The following is a 21855-nucleotide window of genomic DNA, read 5'->3' on the forward strand; positions in this document are numbered from 1 at the left end:
AGCCTAAAGTATCTGGGTCAAAGAACTGCATTTGGAGGCACAGGAGGAGAAGAGACTAGGAATCAAAACATCCCTACAGATATCAGACAATGAGCTCTATTAAGAGAAACCTGGGAACTATTAGGTCATTTAGCCCTTTGATTCTCAACACTGCCTGCACATATGAATCATATCAAGTGCTTTCAAAAAATACCAGTGTCTGGGCCCTATCCCCTGAGAGTCTGATCTTCTTGATTACATAATGGGGTTGTTTACCAGCTCATTCAGTTATCCTAATATGCCGCTAGATTTGAGAATCATTGATCCCAGCTTGGCCTGTGAGGAAACTGAGGCTCAGAAGTAGTTTGATTGAAGGTCTGTTCAAGCCCTCACTGCTGTGGATGTTGCTTCATAAGGCTCAGGACCTAGACTCCGCTCTGGCTAGAGTCTCCCCTGCAGCAACCCTGGGACCCAGAGGGAGGGCTCAGCTTTATCTTGTCAAGTAGAGTCTAGATTGCTAAGCAACCAGATATTCTTAAGCAGCATCATGCTCTGTGGTGATGCTTTGCATGTTATAGTTCCTGGGATGGTTCTGAAGACCCTCAAGAGTTCGAGGGCTCAGCAGAGGGAGCTTTGTGTGTGAGAGTATGGGCTCTCCCCCTCTCCCTACCCTATCTTCAGGGATGGTCCACATCAGGCCAAGATTCTGCTGCCTCACAGGATTTGGCATTGAGAGCCAGGGCTTGCTCTTCTGCCTGGTTTTCCTAAAGGGAAAGAAGACTTGTTATAGCTTGAAAGCTCCTTTAATTATTTTAAAATTTAGAAATAATTTCAAATTTATTACAAATTATAACCCAATTCCTCTTTTTGGCATTTAATTCAGTACCTTTATTATTTGTGTTTTTTTTTCTTCTCTAATATTTGTTCTTAACCAAATGGGAATAAGTTGGATATATCAGGGCCCTTTCCCCCCCAATATTTCAGTGTATATTTCCCTAAAAGAGGGGTATTCGCTTTCTCTTTCTCTTATAGAACCACAGGTTAGTTATAAACTTCTGTAAGATACTGTATTAATTCACTGTCTATTCTAGTTTTGTCAATTAACCCAATCATAACCTTTAGAAGGTGTTTTCCCCTCCAGTGCAGGATCCAATCTAGGATAATGTATTACACTTTATTGTGTTGTTCTTTAGTCTCCTGTAATCCGGACCATTTTCACAGTCTTGGATAACGGTTGTCTTTTTGAATACAGAGCCTTTCCCACCTTCAAGGACTGTCACTCAGGTTGGGTTTATCTTATGCCTCTTCTTCATTGGGCATGAGCTATGCATTCCAGGACACGACACTCTGCCAGGGATGCTGTGTCCTTCTCATGGTGTCCCATCTGGAGTCATACACTATCAACTGGTCCCTCCTAAATTTTCATCAACTGGTGGAAGGGTTAGTCAATTTTTCACTGCATAGTTACCATTTTATCCTTTGCAACTAATAAGCCCTCTGAGAGAAATACTTTGGGTCCATGTAGGCTTCAGAATGCCCCCTGTATTCAGCATCCGTTTGAGAATCTCACCTGAACCAATCTTTACTCTGATTGTTTGAAAATTCTCAAATTAGCACTCTGAGGACTCCTTAGAAATCTGTGAAAAGGCTCCCTAGGAAGATTCACTTTTGACATTGAGAGATGATTCAAAGCTGCAGCCAAATCTTCGTTGTTACCTGGCTGATGCTGCCCAGAGATTGAGCATTGACCCATGAACCAAGGGGTCACAGGATTGATTTCTGGATGGGCACATGCCTGGGTTACAGGCTTGATCCCCAGTAGGGAGCATGCAGGAGTCATCGATGCTTGTGTCTCATCGATGTTTCCATCTCTCTAAAGTTAATAAAAACATTTTTTTTTTTAAAAAAAGCTCCACTGTTTCTATGTTGAGAGGAGCAGCTGCACACACTCCTGAAATTCCTCTCCCCTCTGAGTATGAGCATGCTGCTTTTAAACCTCTGGTGAGGATTTTGCTTTTAAATCTCTGGTGAAGACCTTTGTCTTAACTTCTATCTTATCGAGGGTTACAAGCAGTTATTTCACCTTATAATCAGTGGCATTACCAAAGTACTTTTGTGTTTTGGGGACAATTCACCTATTACTTATTCATTTATATTAACAAGGATTTGAGTGCCTATAATTATCATACTCTGGACTAGGTACTGGGGGAGTGTGGTGAATAAGAAAGCCATGGAGCCTATCATTAAGAAGCTTGAAATCCATTGGGGAAGACTGACCTTGTGCAGATAATTAATAGTAAACTAAATCTTACAAAGGGGGCAAGTAAGAGGGCAAGTAAGAGTGCCTTGTGGGTGTACATTAGCAGAAGTTTACCTAATCTGGGGGCTGGGGAAGTCCTACTGAGGAAATTAGATTAAAAATAAGTCCAAATGTTCTTGGAAGACAGTGGATGATGTGAGAGCAGCTACTGAAAATTCCCAGAACTGAGAGTACAGGGGTGCCCTCCCATCTATATGGCTGTGTGTGTATGTGTGTGTGTGTGTGTGTGTGTGGGGGGGAGGGGGGGGTTGGTATAGGGGGTATGTGGCTCATGATGAGACAGAAATGGTTGGATCCAAATTGTACAAAGCCTTTTGAGTCTTGAAAACAATTTTGGTTTTAATCCTGAGTCAAGGAAAGTTTCTTAAAGTTGATAAAAATCTTATTAATAAATTTAAAAGATTTGAATGGGTGGAGAAAGAAAGAAGGCTGAGTGGAAGTAGGGAGTCCTGTTGGTGGCCTGACTAGGGTAGCAGCGGGTGCATGGAGGGAAAGTTTTTAATTTCTCGATATTTTATATCTCAGTAAAGATCATGGATACTAAGGAAATCTTAAATTCCTAAGAACCATTGCCATTTTGTTTAGGCAGTGCTCACTAGAGGAACCAAGATCTCAACCTAGCTAGGAAATACAAAGTTTACTGATATTTACCAAAATTAGCCAACCATGGACCAGGGTCTCACTTGCAGTGAATAAATTTGCTCCTTTCTATTTTTACAAAAGGAGATGATCCTATTGCTAAGTATTGCACAATTTAATTTGATTTGTGTAACCATTTTCCCTTCAGAAGTGTTATGGACATGGCCAATTTTGGTTCACAGACAGTAGAGTTAGAGTGGAATCTTCTCCCCCAACCCAGCATTATTTGCTTTGACTGCAGGTTTTATAGCACATGATACTTCCCCATTAACTTTTATTAGATCCATAATTTTTTTTATTAACATTGAGTAATAACTGTTTTCAGTGGCACCACTCTTCCGAGAGTCCTCGATTTGTAGTCCATGGTAGCGGTTGCTAAATTGAAGTTTCTTCTGCCAGCATTTCACTCACAGTAAATCCAACCATTCAACCTCATCTTGCTTAAAAAGCCATGAAATTCCTGAACATTATCAGAAAAATGACCACCGTCAAAGTGCTCTAAATGAAGATAAAAATTGAGCTCTGGCCTATTTGAATGAAGATGTTTCACAGTTATGAGCTGGAGGTGGGAACTTTCAACCCCAAGTTAAAACTCTCCTTTCTGTGGGATTTCTCCTATTATGGAGGTTGTTGACTGTTCCATATACAGTTCCATATTGAGACTGTCTGATGGAAGCTAGGGGAATATTTTTACAGGAGCATTAGTAGTTTTTTCTTTTCTTTTCTCTTCTTAAGAATGAAATGAGCTTCAGCTGAGAACCTGCCCTGAACAGAGAGGCATGAGAAAAAAAATCTCTTACCTTGAGATTCCAGTGAAGTGTCTCTTATTTAAAAGGACATGGCTTGCCTTAGTGGGGTAGCTCAGTTGGTTAGAGTATCCTCCCTATAGGCCAAGGTTGCAGGTTCAATCCCCAGTTAGGGTACATACAAGAAGCAACCAATGAATGCATAAAGAATTGAAACAAATTGATATTTCTCTCTCTCTCTCTCTCTCTCTCTCTCTCTCTCTCTCTCTCTCTCTCTCTTTCTCTCTCAAATCGATAATGAGAAAAAGGACATGGCTTTAGTGAACATAGTGTCCATTTGATTGAACTAAGTTTAATTTAATGGAATATTCTTTATATTTCTCATGTTTGGTAGCATTAGTTAGGCTGTAAGTGACAAAAACCCCCAAATTTCTCTCATGAAAAAGAAATACAGAGTTAGAGAATCCAGGGATCATTGGGCAGGCCACAAAGTGGTAGGCGGGTATTTTGTTGTTCTCATATCCTCAGCATGTGGCTTTCAACTCATGGCTCAGTATGGCTGCCTGAGATCCAGCCATCTTATCAATATTCTAGTGGAGGAAAGGAGGAAGAAGGCCATGTTTCCTTCCTTTAAGGATACTTCCAGGAAGTTGCAGATGACCTTCCATTTAAATCCCATTGGTAGAATTTAGTCATATGACCACACCTATCTGCAAGGGAGCCTGGAAAATGTTATTATTCCAGGCACCATGTGCACAGCTAAAATTTGGAGGTTTTATTACTAAAGAAGAATGGAAGACTGCATGTCAGGGAACATCTCATGGGCTCAAATAGAAGACATGCAAGATATCTTCTCTAGATTTCTTTTAAGGTTCCTTAATTGTTCTTAAAGTATTTGGGAAACACATTTTAAAAACAGATGCTACCTATTTTTGGAAAAATGAAGTTCAAAATTCAAAGACTAGGAGCTTGGAGGTGGGATGTATATGTAGCTGGTGACTTTTAGAAATATGCAGAAGTTTTAAATAGGCATCCATCCATCCATCTATCCTTTTGAAACATTTATTGAGTACCTGCTATATACCTGACACTGTGATTATAGCTGAGAAAATGGATATGAATAAGACAGTCTCATACTCAAGGAACTCATGGTCTGGTGGAAGGAAATGTTAGGTAAATTAGAAATTTCAGGTGATAAATGCTATAATGAGATAATCATTCATTTATATTTCCATTGAATATCTACTATGTATGGAAGTGCTCTTCTAGACACCGAGGATACAAAAATGAAAAGTCAAGTTCTCTGTCAGAAAAATTACAATGCAGACTGATAAGCATTTTAATGGGGGTATGGCTATACAATGGGAGCAAATGGAGAAAAGCCCGAGTCAGAAAATGCTTCCCAGAGGAGGTCTTGAGCTGGAACATGAAGAAAGAGAAGTTTTCCAGTACAACCTTGGACCTCCTCCTTCTGCCCACTAAGCATTGATGTAATTAGTCTTCTTTCCTTTCATGCCCATATGTAATTCATATGTCATGGTGGCCAGTATTTGGCCTCACTCTATTCTGAAGATTTTTTAACAATTCTCTCTGCTACCCAAATGGGTGCACAAAGATATTTACTTGAAAATATTTATTGTGTAAGTGGGTAATAGGAGATGTTTACCATTTTCCTTGGTTTGAAGCAGAGTTGTAATGGCGCTATTTTAAACCCATTTTGGGGCTGGAGGGCCTGACAAATGCATTTCCACCATGGCACGGAACTAGAAACTGAAATCAAATGAAATGAAGAGTCTGACAAAATACATCCTACCAGTGGAATAAAATTAGGTATCTGTCAGAATGCATTTGTCCTCTAAATAACCATCATATGTTTTATGTTTTGGTATAAATAGGCATTCATCAGTTGATCACAATTGTGCTGTCAGAGACCCAGCAATTCGGAACAGAATTTTAAAGATCCTTCTAGAGCTTTAACCTAGGAAGACATTTGGAGGATTTTTTTTTGTTTGTTTCTTATTGTTTCTCTTTCTTCTTCTGATTTCTTTTGGCTCCCTTCAGAGTCCGCAGTTCATCGCTAAAGAGAAGAGAAACATCTATGTAAAACCAACCCGATAATGCTATGTTCCGAAGCATTAGTTCCTGCCGCAGTCAGCTGGTTGCAGAGACTGCAGTTTGCTTCTCAGCCAGCCTTCTCCAGGTGTGGCCTGTGGTGGGGAATGCTGGGTTTGTGACCACTGGGTGCCTGCAATGTTGACTCCCTCTGGCCCCATGGCCTTGGGTCAAGCCCAAGAGGGGGAAGGGTGGGGACTGTCTCCCACTCTCATCTGTGCCATTATTCTTCCTAATTTGCATGGGTGTGGGCTACAGCCAGCAAAAAAAAAAAAAAAATCTGAGGAGAACCAGAGGCCTGGCAAGTTGAGAGCCTCAGTGGTGTGCATTTCCGTCTGACTGTTTCTAAGCAGGGAACTGGCTGCTAAAACAATTATTATCTTGTCAAACATTCTGTTCAATGAAGAAAATTAGTATGGTAACTTTGTGGACAAAAGCACATTTTGACTAAAGCTCAAAACTATGCATTTAAATAAACCCTGGAATTAATGCTGTGATTAGCATTAATATTTGCTAAGGTCATAAATTCTTTATATTAAAAAAAATGGTTTAAGAGTCAAGCCAACTGAGGCTTCCCTGGGGAGGAAAGAATAATGTGGAATTTAATGTGTTCACCATGGGCGCTTTGCAGGGTAGACCTCCAGCCTCCTCTCAGTCCTCCTCCCTGCAGGAGGTCAGCTCCCTGAGCCTCTGCTACTTAGTGCTCTAGCTCTGCTCTCAAGCCCTGATATAAAGTCACGGCATATGTGGGGAGGGGTTTGGGATGGGAATGGGGGGATGAGGACAATTATGCGATACCATAATCAATAAAGAAATTTTTAAAAAGAAAGAAAAGCCTAATAAAAATGACATATTAATGTAAGATAAAAAATAATAAAGTCAATCATGTTATTTCATAGCTAGATTTTTTTTTATTTTTGACTGCTTAAAAAATCATGGAAGCTTTCTGTGTGGCAAGGACTTATATGATTGTAAGCTGAATTCAGATAAACTAAAATTCTCTGCAGTTATCTTCTATAAAACATGACCAGCTTACCCGGCGTGATTGAGCGTCCATCTATGAACCGGAGGTTACAGTTTGATTCTCAGTCAGGGCACATACCCAGGCTGCAGGCTGGATCCCCAGTGTGACGTGTGTAGGAAGCAGCTGATCAATGATTCTCTCTCATCATTGACGTTTCTGTCTCTCTCTTCCTCCCCTTTCCTCTCTGAAATCAATAAAGATAAAAATAGAAAAAAAAAAAAAAAAAAGAGAAAGAAAGTCATGGAAGATCATAGAAGGAAACAGTAAGGAACATCAGACCTCTAAAAGCTCTGGTTCCACATCTGATTTCTGAGTGGGTGAAGAAGAGAGACAATAGGCCAGAGAAGAAATAGATGAAAGGAAATTTTAACTTTGTCTACAGAGGCCTCCCTGGATCCTGGCTTTACACTCCTCACTCCATCTCCACTCTCCTGCCCCCATGCCAGCACACTTGGTGACATTAGTCAGAGCAAAGTTACCAAGAGGACAGATCTAAGTGCCCCAGACTCCATCAGTTCACTGTGAAAAATTCATTCCTATTTTTAGGGGCTCAAACATAGGCCCCCTAAGAATAGAAGAATAGAAGAATAAGAAAGAAAGTCATTGAAATAAGGCCAAATAGGCAGACCAGACATGCCCCTCGCCTCAGGGCCTGGAAATACAACTAAATTGGAGAACATTCACTTGCAATTACAAACTGAGGTCCAGCTGAGGAGGAGGCTTACATCAAGGAAGGACAGAAAATGACAGAAAATGCCTGGAGGTGGGTAGGAAGGACAAGGTCCAGAGAGGAGCTGACCCAGCTTTCAGGGTGGCAGGCAGGCGGGGGCTAAGAGAGGAGGGAGCTCTGGGCTATGAGAGGGCCTGTTCCCTCAGAAGATAGAGTCCCGCACCCAGGCTGGGCTCCACAGGCCAGAGCATCAGGGCCTCGACCCGCTTCCCAAGTAACATCCAGCCACAAAAGGTGCAGGACTGCTGGCTGTAGCAGAGTCTGGAGCTGGTCCGAGAGAAAGCCACAGTTTTTTTTTTTGTTGTTGTTGTTATTATTCGTTTGTTTTCTAAACCCAGAGCACAGGAGTTTTCTTTTGAAGCTATTTACACGAGGCTTTGGTTCAGGGAGGGAGGAGCGGGCTTGAGGAGTCTGGGGAGAGGCTGGGGTGGGAATCAGTGCAGGGAGACATGGGAAAGCAGTAACCAAGAATCCTGCATTTGGTCATTCTTATGCGTCCAAACCAAAATGGTCATGTTTCCTGAGAGGAGCTGGCCACAGGGCAGGTAAAGAAAAAACACCCTGCCCTAGGTGATATAGCCCGCCTCTCCCTCAGGAGCCCTGCCTGCCACGCCCTGCATTTTGACCTGAAAAGGAAACAAAAGCAGAGGACAAGCCTGGGTTTGAACAGTCTCAGGAGCCCTCAGTGCCTGGATTGAGGGAGGGCCTGTCTGTCTTGGGCACCAGTCTAGTCTGCTACTTTCCTTCAGGGGAGAGCTGATAGAAATTTCAGGTTTCTGGCTGATTCCACTGGATTGCATACAAGGATCTCTGCCCAGCTAAGGGCAGAGTAATATTTTGGGCCACTGGTTTCCCTGGGATAGGGAAACACACCAACCACATTCCCTGAAATCTGAACAGCATCTTAAAGCCCTTTCAGAAACAGACTTTTGAGTGACTAAGATGGACACCTGACTAGCTGGCAAAGGTGAGTAGAGTCGGTGCCTGAAGAACCAGGAGGTTTCTGACCCAGCCATGGGCCCCATGCTGTGCACAAACCTGCTTCAGAGGGCAGGTTAGCCCCTCCTACCTGCAGCCAAGTCCTGTGGAGACAGACACAAGCTGGTTCGCTTGGAGCTTCAAGCAGGTTGCTGAAAGCCAAAGGAGGGCCGTTTCTGACAGTGGTTAGCACCTAAGTACCTCGTAGGAGTCCCAGAACTGGTAGTCAGAACAGAAGAGTAGGACCCAAATGGAGCAAATTGTCTGGGATGCAGTCAGAGTAACAGTACAACCAAACAGCAGGCTGCTTGGGGCGACAAGACTGGCAGAGGCATTAGTGAGGGACAACCAAACGACTTAACAGCAGGCTTCCTGGGGCAACCAGATCAGCTTATTAAGCTTTCTTTTCATTATTATTTGCATGGTGTATCTTTCTTCATCCACCTACCTCTTCCTGAGTCTTTAAGTGGACTTCTTCTAGACACATATAATTCATATAATTGGGTCTTGCTTTTTTTTTTTTTTTTTTTTTTTTTTTTTTTTTTTTGTAAGTCCACTCTATTAATCTGTCTTTTAATTAATATCTTTTGGCCATTCACATGTTAAGTGGTTAATACTAGGTGTACCGGTTAATAATGCAGATTTTTTTCAATAGATGGAGTTACACATTTGTTGATATGTTTGCAGTTTGATATGTATGCTATTTTGTTGTATTGAGAGCAAGCTTCAAAACTTCTTAAGTCAAATTTTCTGAAGGTGATAACATCATAGATATTTTTATACTTAAAAATATTGAATTTCGTGCCAAAAAAAAAAGCTTTTGCGGGAAGTTTTACTTCATTTTGAAGAAAAAAGTTATCGTATACTTAGGGAAGCTTATGGTGAACGTACCCCACCTCTGGTTTAAATGCTTTAAAAGTGATGATTTCGATGTGAAAGACAAAGAATGTCAAGGTCAACTGAAAAAGTTTGAGGACCAACAAATACAAAAGCATTATTGGATGAAGATGCATGTCAAACACAAAAACAACTTGCAGAAAGATTAAACGTTGCTCAGCAAACAATTTCTGATCATTTACAAGCAATGGGAAAGATTTTAAAGGAAGGAAAATAGGTGCCACATCAACTGAACGTCAGTTGATGACTTTTCGGTTTTCCAAATGCACAAAATCATGGGTTGATCCAGGTCAGCCATCAACATAGACTGCAAGGCCAAATCGCTTCAGAAAGAAGACATTGCTCTTTTAAGGGAAATTGTTTTAGTTTTTGCCCATGAGTATGATGTTGGCTTTACATTTGTCATACATGGCCTTTATCATGTTGAGATATGCTCCCTCTATTCCCACTGTGCTGAGAGTTTTTATAAAAAAATGGATGTTGAATTTTGGCAAATGTTTTCTCTGCTTCTATTGATATGATCATGTGATTTTTCTTTCAATTTGTTTATGTGTTATATCATATTTATTGATTTGTGAATATTGTGCCAGCCTTGCATCTCTGGAATAAATGCCACTTGATCTTGGTGTATGATTTTTTTAATATATTGTTGGATGTAATTTGCTAATATTTTGTTGAGGATTTTATCATCTATTATATGTTCATCAAGGATATTGGCCTGTAATTTTCTTTCTTTGTAGTGTCTTTATATGGTTTTGGAATGTGGAAAATGCTGGCCTCATAAAAAGATTTTGGAAGTGTTCTTCTTGGATTTTTTGAAATAATTTGAGGAGTGTAAGTGCTCTGCATTTGGTGGAACCAGGAAGGTATGGTGTATTATGAGCTTCTAAAACTAGGTGAAACTGTTAATACTGATCGCTACCAACAACAAATAATCAATTTGAAACACAGTGCCAGTCCACTTCACCCTCCCTCTGCTGGAGCACAAGATAGATGGCTCCACAGGGCCTTTAAAAGGGTACAGCCAGATGCTATTTGGGTACCCTTCTCAGTTTTGGTGCTCTCTGCTAGGGAGACCAGCTTGGGGATTAGATCCCAGAGTTCTCAGTGACAACCCCCCAAAGCTGAGATATCTCTCCAGGACTTCAGTTGCTGTTTGTGAGTACCTGGCCAGCCCTTTCGTGCCTCTGCCCCTCCACCCCTCCTACCAGTCAGTCTCTATGTGGTTTCCCCTTTCAGTTCATGGGTATCAGAGAGCTCTCCTTCAAGGTTTCAGTTGATTATTCAGGAAGTTTTTCTATATTTTAGTTTAATTCCAGTTTGTTCCTGGGAGCATGTCCGTGCAGCATCCACTTACTTAACCACCATTTTTCCAGATTTCTTTTTAAGAAAGCCCACTTAGAGAAGGAGGAGAGATATAGGAATATTGTACTATGTGTTTCATATTTTTTACTCTGTTTATGGAATTTAACCTGTGATACACATGCTCACAGAATTTAGGCAGTGTCATTGCTTGTAAAAAGCAGAAGTTGGAATCAGATCCAGGAAAATAACAGAGGTGAAATTCAAACCCACCACTTTGTGCTGGCAAGGAGAAAGTTCTGGCAGAAAGGGAAAGGGTGAAGATAGAGTTGAGGGATTATTGGCAGATAAACATTAACTGGAAGAAAAATCTCTCCCCTCCTGCCATTCTGTGTCCTCCAAACTGGGGGAAAGAATGGCACCTTGTTTGGGAACTCAAGTAAGCCTCTGTATATGGTGTTTCAGAGCATCAGCAGATCTTTCTGTAGCTAAAGGAGCAGCTAGTAAGGAGTGGGAGGTTCAGTAATAGGCCCCTTTTAAAATCAGTGGCCCAAAGGGGTACAATTTGAAAGGAGTTTGGAAGTTTGGGGGAGAATAATTAAACTAATAGAAGAATTAAACTGCATGGTAATGTGGGCTATTAACTCTATTGTGGGCTGAAATGGCCCTGAAAATTATGGAATATTTAAGTAATGTTTCTTTTCCCCTTTAAGCTCTGAGACTTAATGTTCATCCTTCGGAGGTGCGTGTGTGTGTGTGTGTGTGTGTGTGTGGCTATTTGTGTCTGTGTCTTTTCTGTCTGGTTAAAAGTTGCTTCTAGCCGAAACCAGTTTGGCTCAGCGGTAGAGCGTAGGTCTGCAGACTGAAAGGTCCCAGGTTCGATTCTGGTCAAGAGCATATATGTTCATTGCAGGCACATCCCCGATAGGGGGTGTGCAAGAGGCAGCTGGTCGATGTTACTCTCTCATCGATGTTTATAGCTCTCTATCTTTCTCCCTTTCTCTCTGTAAAAAGTCAATAAAATATATATTTTTAAAAATAATAAAACTTAAAAAAATTGCTTCTAGGTCTGAACTACCTATTTGGTAGCCATGAGCATATATAACAATTTAAAGTTAAATTAATTAAAATGCAGTTTCTTAGTCGCACTAATGACTAGTGGCTACAGTATTGGACAGCACAGAAATGGAACATTTCAATTCATTATAGATGTTATATGGACAGCATTGCTCACGAGCCTTGGAAGAACGGACAGCAACTCACACCTGCAGGGTGACTTCAGAGGGGACCAAATCTGGAGTGCCAGGTCATACCTGAATTGTCTTGGGGCATAAATTTAAATTGCTTGGTTGAACAAATGAATGAATACCTGTGGTTAGTGGAGGGAGACTGCTGTGTGGGTGGGAGGCTGAGGAAGAGGGACACTACGCTTTAAGATCTTTAGATGAGAAGCATGGAGCTGGGGCCATGAGGGGCTGGTGTGGGTGAAGGTAAATCTGTGGGGATGAAGGAGGTCAAAGCTTTGTGACTCAAGAGTGGAGAGTCACCATGGGTGACTTGTGACTTTTCCTTTTTCTGTTGATTGAGAGGAAAGTGATGAGGGCAAGACCAGTAGATGATGAAAAAATGGCTCTTCCTTTATACCCAAGTATCTGAGATAATGGTCTACACTTGCCTCTGCTTTCTCAATGAGTTCCTAGGGATTGCCTGTAGGCCCTGAGGGAGTCATCAAATACTTTAGTGTCCTAAGGCTGCTATAAAAAAGTTCACAAATCGGGGGACTTCGAACAACAAAACTTTATTCTCTCCGAATTCTGGAGGCTGGAAGTCCAAATCTAGATGTTGGCAGCCACACTTCCTTTGGAGACTCCAGGGAAGAACCCTCCCTGATCTCCTTCAGGTTCTTCTGGGTGCTGGCAGTTCTCGGCTTTCCTTGGCTTGTAGGTGCATCACCCCAATCTTTTCCTCTGTTTCCACATGGCCTTTCCCCCTGTGTGTCTGCATCTCTGTGTCCAAACACTCCTCTTTTTATAAGGAGTGTTTACCAGTCATATTGGATTCAGGGATCACTCACTCAGTATGGCCACATCCTAACTCAATTACATCTGCAAAGACCCTATTTCCAAATAAGGTTATATTCACATGTTCCAATTTGGCATGGGTTTTTGTGGGGACACTACTGTACAGTCTCTTATTTAGAGACTCCCTTCACCTAGTAGTTTGATGCAAATAGAAATAGAGACCTTATTTTATCATTTACTCACTTAACTCATTTTGGAAAGTTTGTCCAGGATCTACGATGCTCAGGGCTGTGGAGGCACAAAGATAAATAGATACAACCCTTGACCTTAATCTCCTTACAGTCTCTGTGTGGCTGGGTTTGAATTTCAGTTTCTCTGGTCTTTCTTATTGACAGATTTGGGTAGGCATGTGAGGGAGAAAATATGAGATGGTGGTGGAGCCAGGAAGGGTAGGGAGGAAGCTTGCTGTGTGCAGAGCCCCACCTGTAGCCATGCCTTAGCTGGAAGAGTGTTTTCTTACTTTGGATGCTTAGGGGAGCCTTCCAGCCTGACCCAGAGGAGGTGCTCAGACCCCACTTTCATGTTATCCCTGTGCACATCTCATTTCTGGGTGATTAAATGAATCATGTTAATGAAACTTCCTTTGCAAAAGAAATCTATTTTGATACCATTGTAATTTATGGCAACGAGCAATTTTAATATACTCAGGAGTTATCTGGATGTTATAATGAGCCAGCTACACAATGGGATTTTAAAAAATTATCTCTTTATTGTAATTTGATATTGACTCACCAAATAATAATGAATTTCCCTCATTTCAGCCTGGGGCTGTGGCTGTGAGGGTGGGAGGAAGAAAAGAGCTGAGGATTATTTTTTTTCAAATGGGATTGATGAGATGCAGATATCCAACTGGACACACTCCCTGCACTCTTCCCCGGCCTCTCCCCTACCCTCTCTCCCCAGGGTCTGTCAGTGTCACCCTTGGCAACTATAGAGTGCTCATGGCTCCATAGGCGGTACTGCCTGAGTATGCTTTGTATAAGAGAAAGTGCATAAAAACTGGCTCTAGAGTTCATGGGGTCTGTTTGGTATGCAATTAAACTTTGCATTAATTACCCCCTGACTCCAATAAAAATATTTTCTCTCCCAGCAAAGTGCTTTAGGCTGGCCCGATTCCTCTGGGGTGGAAGAACATTCTGCTGGTACCAGATAAATCTGATAAGCAGCCTCACCATTGCTCACATTGGTATTTTAGAAAGATCTACAGTGGTTTTTGTGCAAAGATAATGTGAATGTTGAGCTTAGCAGGTCTCTCTTTGGGTGACCTCCAATTACCGTGTCATTATTAATAGAAGCTCTTCTTCTGTTTGCTACGATTATGCAGCTCAATTACAGAGACTCCCTCTCAGCTCCTGCATCCTTTCCATTTGTCTGCCTCTGGTGGGTGAGCGTTTCCAGGTGGTGCCGATGAGTTGGTGCTGAGGAGTGTGGCCAGTCCTCGGTCCTCTAATTGCAGCATGTGTCACACTATTATTTTTCAAAACAGGAAAATTGCAGTGGGGACGGAAGAACATTGATTGTACGTGAAGTGCTACTGTGAGCAATTAAAGGGCACATAAGGTGAATTTCATTAATGCTGTGTGATGGTGAGAGCTCAGGCCCTTACTAAAACCACACGGCAAATCTCATTTTCTCTCTTCAGTGGGAAAGGTCTGGGGAGTTCTCAGTGAGTCTAATGAGGCCACAGGGACGCTGGGTCCAGAGGACATGAAACAGCCACACATAGCTCCTCTGACTGCTGTCAGGAGTTTGTAAAAAGCCTGCTATTCAACCCAGAGATGACTTCCCTTCTACCAAGGCCTGCACTTCAGGTACAAAACTGTCCTTGGGCTGATAAAGTGGAGAAATGAGGCAATTAGTGGAGCTGAGTGATGAGAGCCTGCTATGGAGAGAAAAATCATTGTTTTTAGCCCCAAACTTCCCAGGTTTATCTTTTAAAATAAACATCTAAATTTCAACCCTTCAGATAGACTCCTGATGAAACCCGTTATTTGGCATAGTCCTAGCTGTCAGACTGTTTCATTACATAGGAAAGCATGTGTCCTGCTAATGTTTCATAGCAGACTTATGCGCTACAGGAGTCACAGGCATGTACAGATGCCCCAGAGCTGACGGGAAAGCTGGCTGCTTCTGAAAGATTCCCACTCGTGTTGTCTTTGTAGGGTGAATCCACCCCTTAGTGAAATTATTATCAAAACACTTTGCTTGCTAAGATGGTCCAGTCAATGGGAAGAATGATAAGATTCTAGAGAAATGGCATTAGAAGTGCTCCTGCTCCTTGGTGGTCCTGGACCCATCTCTGCAGGTGTCTTGCCAGCTCTAGCATCCCGGTCTCAAGGGTTTGTAGGGTCCACACTTAGTGAGCAGCATGATTCATGAGCAAACATACAAGGCCCATGGTGCAGCTTCAAAACAACATTTCTGATGAAATTCCTTTTTTCCAGCCATTAGTATAATAACCATAATCAATCTTCTCATTGCAAGCACAGAATCCCTGTGCCGCCAGTTCTCAGTGATGTGAAGTAACTAATAGGCCAATCAGATAAGTATTGTGTGAAATTGCCTAAACAACAGTGATAAATGCCCCGTTATAGACACAATAAAATCATGTTTCTTCTTAGATCCATCTCGGTCCAAGGGCCTTTGAGTTAAGCCTATCAACAAATCAGTGAGTGACAAGGGTAGAGGTCATTAGGTCTTTCAGGGCCTCTCAATACTTACTGTTAACAAAGCACTTCAAAGCTTGTGGCTTAAATAAGAATGTGGTTTTATTTTTCATAATTCTGCACCTGAGCCTGGGTTCAGTGGGATAATCCTTTGGTTTCATGAGTGGCCATTGGGGCTGGAACATCCAAGACAGCTTCTGCCTCAGCTGGGATGGCTACACTGGCAGGGGCTGGCTGGGGCATTCTCTCTCTTCTTTCTCTTTCCATGTGGCTTCTCAAATGTGTTGTTGGACCTCCTCTCATGGTAGCTTAGGGAGCCAAGTGAAAGCCTTTCCAGAGGACAAGCCCAAAGAAGACTACACACATTTGCCTATGTGTGGACATTTCACATAAATGAAATCATGCAGTATGTAACCTTTTATGCCAGCTTCTTTTGCTTAGCATATGTTTCCAAGTTTTAGACAGGTTTTTCAGTTTTTTCCTCTTATTCCTTTTGTTGATGAATATGTTATGTTATGGTTTGGATAGATATACTACATTTTTTTTAATCCATTCATCAGATGATGGATAGTTGAATTCTTGCTCTTGGGGTAAGCCTGCTATGACATTCATGTGCAAGTTTTTGTGCAGTCACATGTTTTCATTTCTCTTGGGTAGATATCTAGGAGAGTAATCGATGGGTCAAAGCTCTATGTTTATCATTGCAAGGAGCTGCCAAACTGTTTTCTGAAGTGGCTGCATTATTTTATATTCCCATGTTTGTTTGTTTTTATACTAATAGAGGACAAATACTCCTCCGTTTAAGATGGCTTGCAAAAAGGTACAGGAAAAACAATATCAAAACCACTTTTGATCTCAGAGTGTTCTAGTTCTCATTGCCAAAAGAAATAATGTAATTAACAGAAATGTTTGTGTTTTGGTGTCCTAGACTCCAAAAGGAAGGCTTGAAACCCTTTGTATGTATTTTGTAGACCTGTATCTACACAAGTTCAGTGTTTAGTGTTTAGGCATCTCTCATTTTGCTGACTTGCATCTCTGCAATCCTGGCCAACCAAGAAACTTGTGCCCCAAATTCCTGAGGTAGACATGAAACAGAACAAACTCAAAGCCCAAAGAGTCTCCAGCATTGGAAAACCCCAACTACAATGTTCTGCTTCGGGGAGCCTACAGAGATGCTTTTGTTGTTAGAATCAGAGGCTCAGAGAGGCCAGGGAATTCAGGTCACACAGGCCGAGGAGATGCCATTAGTTTTTGTTGACTTGGTCAGAGGACCAGGGAGCTATTTTTTTTTTTACTCCTTATTAACTCCTTTTTGGAAAATTAATTCCTGAGTTAATAGACCAGGTTTCTCTTAGATACAAAGAATTGCCTCTTATGTGCTGTGTGTGGGGTAGCTGGACTGGAAGGCATTATCTGTATACAAACCCGGTGTTCTTCATTTCAACCTGCCAGACCCTCAGTTCACATTTACAAATTCCTCTCTAGATCAGGGCCAGAGATGAAAAGGCTACACATTAAAGCTTGCACATTAAAAAATAAATCTCTTTATAAAAATGTGGCTAATTTCATTCTAGTGAAATCTTAAAGTGCCCTAGAACCATGGTTGGCAAACTGCAGCTCTTCGGCTCCTTGAGTGTGGCTCTTCCACAAAATACCACAGCCTGGGCAAGTCTATTTTGAAGAAGTGGTGTTAGGAGAAGTTTAAGTTTTAAAAAAATTTGGCTCTCAAAAGAAATTTCAATCTTTGTACTGTTGCTGTTTGGCTCCATTCACCAATGAGTTTGCCGACCACTGCCCTAGAAGGATGGGTCCTTCTTTCAGTTTCTAACCTCTGTATTGAAATTGTGCACCCACTCCTAGTCTCCCACGAAAATGCTGGACTGCTGAGCACAAGGCTACTTTCTTTACAGTTGTCACTGCACACCACAGAGCAGGCTCCCAGTGAGCATCTGAAGAGTGAATGAATGAATGAGGACAGTGACATAAAGAACAAGACTGGATCTTCTTGTATCTAATGGGCTCTCACATGACAAGGAGCCCATCTAGGCTACATGACTTCCTAGGGACGACCATGGCCAGGGCATGGCGGTTTCAGGCAGACATATTCTCAGTACGAGGAAACACTGCCAGGGTTAGAACTGCTGCGCCAGTGAGGGTGATTTCCGGGTTACTTTGTGTTCAAACAGAAGCCAGCCGTCTATCTGGAGAAACAGTGAGGGGATTTCTGGTGAAAGGCTGGATAAGTTCTTTGGATCTCTTCCAATTCTGAGGTAATCCATCTGTGGCTGGGGGGGGGGGGGGGGGGGGGAGCGTCTGATTTTCCCAAACTGACATTAAAGTAGACTTAACTCTTCCTCACAGATTTACTCCAGGAAGTGTTTGGGAAGTGCAGGCTGTACTTAAGACCTTGTATTGAAAACTGGGGGGAGACAGCGTTATTCTGTTCCCCAAGTTCCCCTTGGATGTTTCTCCCTGGCCACCATGTTTGCCACCAGCATCAGCCTCTTGTCTTTTTCCCTGTCTCTGTGTCTCTCCATGTTCTCACTCTGGATGTCTCTCTGCTCTTATTCTTTCCTGACCAGAGCCATTTGACTCATTCGTTACTCTAGTCGTATAGCCTTGCACCATCCCTCTGCTCACACAAACCTTAGCCAAGCATCCATTCTATGAAAAGTGGTCCATGTGTTTAATGCAGCGTTTTTCAACCACTGTTCCGCGGCACACTAGTGTGCCGCGAGACGTTGCCTGGTGTGCCGTAGGTGCAGACAAGACAAGAATTTTATAATTTTTCACTATTTTGTTTACTTAATATTTCATAATAAAGTAATTATAAAATACTTTCTTTGTGTTTATTTGATTCCTATTCAAGAGAATTACTTTATATATAGTCAATATAGGCACAGAGTTAAATTTTTTAACATTTTCTAATGGTGGTGTGCCTCGTGATTTTTTTCATGAAACAAGTGTGCCTTTGCCCAAAAAAGGTTGAAAAACACTGGTTTAATGACATGGAGTTTCATTTGGAATCTTTCTGAGAATTCAACATTTTTCAATTCAGAGGGGAGAAAAAGAAATGATACAAGTGAGTTCCTTTTTGTCTTCCATTTAGTAGACCCTAGGGGCCCCTCTCCACCCAGAAAGAAGAAACAGGCAGCAATTCACATGGTGAAGTCAGGGAGGTGGTGAGTGCCTGGTTGGACCCTCTCCAGACATAGAGCTAATGACCTCAGGGCCTTCCTGGCCCCCAAGCTTAGGTGAGCAGCCCCTCACCCCAGAGCTCCATATGCCCCCAACTTAGCACATTACCACAGCTATAATTTTATATGTACATGTGATGCTATTTGACCTTGATTTTTTTATTCCCCATAATATTACAAGTTACATAACACCAGGACTGTCAATTTGAATTCACCATTTAATCTACATAGGGCCCAACAAAAATTCTGGGCATACAGCAAGTTCTCTATTAATTTATTAAATGAATAAGTGGATGGAAATAAAAAAGAAAGATCGTGACTTTTTATATGGACATATTTAAAATAAATATATATTTACATGGACTGTAGAGCAGTTTTTAGAAAGAAATTACTCTCCATAGTTGTATTTGATTTTAGGTACTTGAGGAAAAACAAGATGAGAACACCCAGTATCTCCAGCCTCATCCCCTTTTACTTTCAAGGGACTGAGCTCACCTTCCCATTTTGCAGCCAAAGCTGCTGATGCTGAGACCAGAGCCCACCCCTTCCAGAGGAAACACACAAACAGAATAGAGAAGCCTTGGTTATACCTGAGGATGCATCTTGGGAGGCTCCCAGGCAAGGCCAAGTCATCCTGTAGGGGGGATGTCCAGTCAGAAGGAAAGGGGGAATGGCCAGGAAACTTGGTGTAAAGTAAGGGCTTCCAGGGAGAAGACTGGAGGAAGAAGGAGATGTAGGAGAGTTAGGGACAGAGGGAGCCTCCATGAGTGCAGTCTTCCAGAAACCTGGGCAATGATGCTTTCTCTTTGTGCAGCACAAGGGCACTAGGGGACCAGAGCAGGGACCAGCACTAATAAGGAGTTCTCCAGCACTTGCGTGAGCTGAACAGACAAGGGTTAGGGAAGACGCAAGAAGAAGAGCCAATGTTAGGTGTAGAAGGAAAATTGCAGGCAGGCCAGGTGCGCTCACCAGCTTCTTTGCATCTGATATGAGCACTGAGATGACAGAAACTGATGCCTACAATTTCAGGGTAATTACACCAACCTTCACAGTCCCTCCTTTCCTTTCCAAGGTGTTGCCCCAGCACCTGCCGCATGAGAAAGGCCTTGAAGAATGCCGAGAAAGGAGCCCAGAAGGAAGGATGACTCCAGGAGATCCCTGGGAAGGGGCTGCAGTTTCTGAGAATCTACCCCCACCTCCCAGCGGCTTGCCTGCCCACTGCCAAGCTGCCTGGTGATGTTTATTTGTTTCTTGTTTATTTGACAGGACCACATACATACACATAGTTGCTGGCATACACAGTTAATCCCATGGAGCATTTCTGATTTGTGATTTAATCCTGCCCTACACTCCACAGGGCTGGGTCCCAGGGCTCCATAGCTGTCTCACATGGTTTCCTAGCAACCAAATGAGACAGCGAAATGTGCACAGTTTCATCACCACAAGATGTTAGGTCAATTAATATTCACTAACAGTGCCTGTGTTTGGCTGCGAGGAGACATTATGGAGACAAAAATCTTTTATTGCCTGAGTAGGGGCTGGAAGGGGTGTAGCGATCCATGAATATGTACATTCTGAGCGAAGATTTTTTTTATACTTCCACTCACACATTGCCTGTCTGCACATGCCTACGGAGCTTTAAAACACTCATCTTTGTGTTAACAGTTATCCTTTTAAGTTATTATATGGGGACAGATTTCAGAAACAGTAAGGAAATTCTACCCCAGAATTTTTACCAGGGCGCGCTCAGAAATTATAGCACTGATAATTATTTCATTTATTCTATGATTTTTCTCAGACTGCATTGTCTGATCAGTGGAGTCTGAAAAACATGGTGGAGCATGAAAGAAAACACAGAATTTCCTGTGTGCTCATCAAGATAACCACAGTTCACCTCGGTGGTGGTATTTCCCCTCCAGAGGCATCATACACACACACACACACACACACACACACACACACACAGTCACATGCAGTTTTACAAAAATGACATACTATACATATACTGTTTCACAGACTGCATTTTACAATTTGGTATTATTTTAAACATTTTTTCTCCTGTCTATTAGAATTATTCTACAACATTTTTTATTAGTTATATAATATTTTGGTAAATGTATTTTCTATGGTTCATTTAACCAAACTCCTGTTTTTATTTGTGTATTTAGGTTGTTTACACTGTTTGCTTCTATGAATAAAGCTGCAGTGACTGTCCTTGTACATTCGTCTTTGAGCCCTGGTCCAATTATTTCCTCAGACTAAATGCCTAGAAGCAGAATCGCACATTAAGGTCTTTCATCCACTTTGTCACATCTCCTTTCAGAAAGGGAACATTTTCCACCTTTAGCCACAGTGTATGAAGGCACCTCCATGCCTTTTTAAATAGCCCGAGCAAAGGCTGACACGAGGTCCCCAAAGTCCAATGTGTGAGTTTTGTCAGAAACTTCGCTTTATCATATCAAGACTGGAGTCCTGAGCCAGGAGGGGGGTGCAAATTGGAGGCAACCTGGGCGTGCAGAAGCCTGGTGATTTCATCTGGACTCAGCGAGTGTTTCTGGTCAGATCATCCTTCATACCCCAAAGGGCAGCCTGAAAGCAGCCAGCACAAAGGCTCCCCCTGCAGGATGACACACTCCCCCTCCTCCCTCCCCTATCCCTACTCTGTTCTGGGCAGACTGTTGCCAGCCCCAAGGTGGCCCCGCAGGTCTGGTTTCAGTCTCAGGGCTCTGGTACCCTGAGTCCCAGCTCCAGAAAGTGATGGGCTGATCCCAGAGGAGGCCCTGGGGGTTGATAGTGGACCTGAAGTCTTGCCTCAGGAGAGAGGACAGGTCTCAGCCACCTTGAGAGACCGAAGAAGGCAGGGGCACATGTGGATTTAGGATTAAAACTGCTCTTAGGGCCGAAACCGGTTTGGCTCAGTGGATAGAGCATCAGCCTGCGGACTGAAAGGTCCCAGGTTCGATTCTGGTCAAGGGCATGTACATTGGTTGTGGGCACATCCCCAGTAGGGGGTGTGCAGGAGGCAGCTGGTCGATGTATCTCTCTCATTGATGTTTCTAGCTCTTTATCCCTCTTCCTTCCTCTCTGTGAAAAATCAATAACATATATTTAAAAAAGTCATCTTTAAAAAAATCAATAAAAAATATATATATTTAAAACTGCTCTTAGGATTACGAGTTTTAGG

The sequence above is a fragment of the Pipistrellus hanaki genome, assembly GCF_964339955.1.
Source record: "Pipistrellus hanaki genome assembly, chromosome: 9".
NCBI lineage: Eukaryota > Metazoa > Chordata > Mammalia > Chiroptera > Vespertilionidae > Pipistrellus > Pipistrellus hanaki.